Source organism: Equus caballus, chromosome X (assembly GCF_041296265.1).
Source record: "Equus caballus isolate H_3958 breed thoroughbred chromosome X, TB-T2T, whole genome shotgun sequence".
NCBI lineage: Eukaryota > Metazoa > Chordata > Mammalia > Perissodactyla > Equidae > Equus > Equus caballus.
In genome coordinates, this window is record NC_091715.1 from 81,460,931 (window position 1) to 81,464,545 (window position 3,615).

General features: G+C 37.1%; 1 pseudogene; it reads right to left on the minus strand.

The window, feature by feature from the left end:
* Window positions 1-765: 765 nt before the first annotated feature.
* Window positions 766-2,538, minus strand: LOC138921781 (tigger transposable element-derived protein 1-like; annotated as a pseudogene).
* Window positions 2,539-3,615: the final 1,077 nt, after the last annotated feature.

The following is a 3,615-nucleotide window of genomic DNA, read 5'->3' on the forward strand; positions in this document are numbered from 1 at the left end:
ATTATTTGTTCTTGTGTATTTTAGTGAACATTTGAATTCATTTCCTTAGCCCAATACATCTTTGCTTCCTACAACCTCCTTTGTGCTGTTATTGGCAAATATTTCTATATTTTATAGGCCTAACAGTACATTATACGCATATTGTTTTATATAATTGCTTTAAAAATCAGTTTAGGAAGAAAGAATGTGTGCATTTATACTGCTTTTTATAATTACATAATTACATTTGTAATTATAATTTGTAAATGAAATGATGCTCTTTCATTTTGATATGAATTAGAATTACTGTCTTAGGTTATGTTCTTTCAACCTGACAAACTTCCTTTAGTATTGCTTGTGAGTTGGTCTTGCTAACAACATATTCTGTTAGCTTTTGTTTATCTGGTAATATCTTTATTTCTCTTTCATTTTTATAAGATAGCTTTACTGGATATTTTATTCTTGAAAAATGCTTTTCTTCATCACTTTGAATAGGTTATTCTACTGCATTCTGGCCTCCATTCTTTCTGATGCAAAATCAGCTGTTAATCTTATCGCAGATGCCTTGTAAGTGACTATAGGAATATCTCAGAAATATTACAGGTTCAGTTTCAGACCACCACATTAAAGCAAATATGGCAAGGGAGTCACATGAATTATTTGGTTTCCCAGTGCATATGAAAGTTACGTTTACAGTATATTGTAGTCCCTTAAGTGTGTAATAGCATTATGTCTAAAAAAACAAAGTACACACCTTAATTAAAAAACCCTTTGTTGCTAAAAATGTTAGCCATCATCTGAGCCTTTAACGAGTCATAATCTTTTTGCTAGTGGAGGGCCTTGCCTCATTGTTGAGGTCTGTTGACTGAGCATGATGATGGTTGCTGAAAATTGGAGTGGTTGTGGCAATTTCTTAAAATAAGACAACAGTGAAGTTTACCACCTTGATTGACTCCTCCTTTAATGAATGATTTCTCTGTAGAATGCAATGCTGTTTGATTGAATTTTACCCACAGTAGAACTTCTTTCAAAATTGGAGTCAATCCTCTCAAACCCTGCTGCTGCTCTATCAACTAAGTTTATGTAATATTCTAAATGTTTTGTTGTCATTTCAACAATCTTCACAGCACCTTCACCAGGAGTAGATTCCATCTCAAGAAGTCACTTTCTTTCCTCATCCATAGGAAGCACATCTTCATCCATTAAATTTTCCTCATGAGATTGCAGCAATTTAGTCACATCTACAGGCTCCACTTCTAATTCTAGTTCTCTTGCTGTTTCCACCACATCTGCAGTTACTTCCTCCACTGAAGTCTTGAACCCTTCAAAGTCATCCATGAAGGCTAGAATCAACTTCTTCCAAACTCCTGTTAATGTTGATATTTTGACCTCATCCCATGAATCACAAATGCTCTTAATAGCATCTAGAGTGGTGAATCCTTTCCAGAAGCTTTTCAATTTACTTCACCTAGATATATCAGAGGAATTACTGTCTATGGCAGCTATAGCCTTACAAAATGTATTTCTTAAATAATAGGACTTGAAAGTTTAAATTACCCTTGATCCCTGTACTGCAGAATGGATGTTGTGTCAGCAGGCATGGAAACATTAATCTTATTGTACATCATTAGAGCTCTTGGGTGACCAGGTGCATTGTCAATGAGCAGTAACATTTTGAAAGGAATCTTTTTTTTCTGAGCATTAGCTCTACAGTGGGCTTAAAATATTCAGTAAACCATGTTATAAACAGATGTGCGGTCATCCACGCTTTTTTGTTTTATTTTTACAGCACAGGCAGAGTAGATTTAGCATAATTCTTAAGGACCCAAGGATTTTCAGAATGGTAAATGAATATTGGCTTCAACTTAAAGTCACTGACTGCTTTAGCCCTTAACAAAAGAGTCAGCCTATCCTTTGAAGTCTTGAAGCCAGGCATTGACTTCTCCTCTCTAACTATGAAAGTCCTAGATGGCATCTTCTTCCAATATAAGGCTGTTGCATCTACACTGAAAATCTGTTGTTTAGTATAGCCACCTTCATTAATGATTTTAGCTATATCTTCTTGATAACTTGCTGAAGCTTCTACATCAGCACTTGCTGCTTCACCTTGCACTTTTATGTTATAGAGATGGCTTCTTTTTTTAAATCTCATGAACCAACCTCTGCTAGCTTCAAACTTTCCTTCTGTAGCTTCCTCACCTCTCTCAGCCTTTATAGAATTGAAGAAAGTTAGAATCTTGCTCTAGATTTGGCTTTGGTTTAAGGGAATGTTGTAGCTGTTTGAACTTCTATCCAAACCACTAAAATTTTCTCCATGTCACCAATAAGGCTGTTTTGCTTTCTTATCGTTCATGTCTTCACTGGAGTAGCAGATTTAGTCTCCTTCAAGAACTTTTGCTTTGCATTCACAACTTGCTTAACTGTTTGGTGCAAGAGGCCTAACTTTCAGCCTATCTTGGCTTTCAACATGCCTTCCTCAGCAACCTTAATCATTTCTGGCTTTTGATTTAAAGTGAGAGATGTGCAAGTCTTCCTTTCATTTGAACACTTAGAGGCCATTGTAGGGTTACTAATTGGCCTAATTTCAATATTGTTGTGTCTCAGGGAATAGGGGGACCCAAGGAGAGTGAGAGAGACAGATGAATGGTCAGTCAGTGGAGCAGTCAGAACACACACAACATTATCAGTTGAGTTTGCTGTCTTATATCGGCACAGTTTGTGGCACCCCAAAACAATTACAATGATAACATCAAAGAGCACTGATCACAGATCACCATAACAAATATAATAATAATGAACACGTTTAAAATATTGTGAGAATTACCACAATATGACACAGAGATATGAAGTGAAAAATTGCTGTTGGAAGAATGGCACCGATAAACTTGCTTGACCCAGGGTTGCCACAAACTCCATTTGCAAAAAACACAGTACCTGCTAAGTGTAGTAAAGCAAAGCACAATAAAACAAGGTAGGTCTGTAGTTATTTTTCTCACTGCTTTCAAGATTTTATTCTTGTTTTCGGCATTCATAATTTTTACCATGATATGTCTGTGACTCTGTGTTTATTCAGAGTGGAATCACTGACTCAGGGCACAGAGCAAGGACAGTTGGGGTGCCAGTATTATTAGTGGCACCACACCTATGGTAGAGCCTTCACTCAGCGAGTAGAGGCTGGGCAGAAGAATCCCCACCTTCCCAGCCACACCTGCCCAGAACTTAGTCGCAGCAACAAATATCTTGGTTCAGGATAATAAATGGTAACATCCTACCCCTCTAGAGAAGATAACCCTCCTACAGGGAGCTTGGTGGAGAGGGAGGCCTGTGTTCTTTGCTTCACCAGTCTAGAGTGGAGTTTCCATATTGCTGAAATGGAAGGTAGGACAGAAGGAGTAAGTCTGTGTTTAAATACCAGTCTTGCTGTTCTTACCACATTTTAGCAGCTTGAGTAAATGCTTCTTTATTTACTGTACATTCTTGGGGCCATTTCCAGAGACTTAAAATAGTTGCTTTTTGTTTGTTTTTATAATTTTTGGCAGTTTTTCTGGGAAGTGGATCTGTGGAGCTCATCTCATTGTTATGCTGGAAGTCCCTCAATTCATGCTGTTATTAGAATTTTTTTTTTGCTCTAGCATA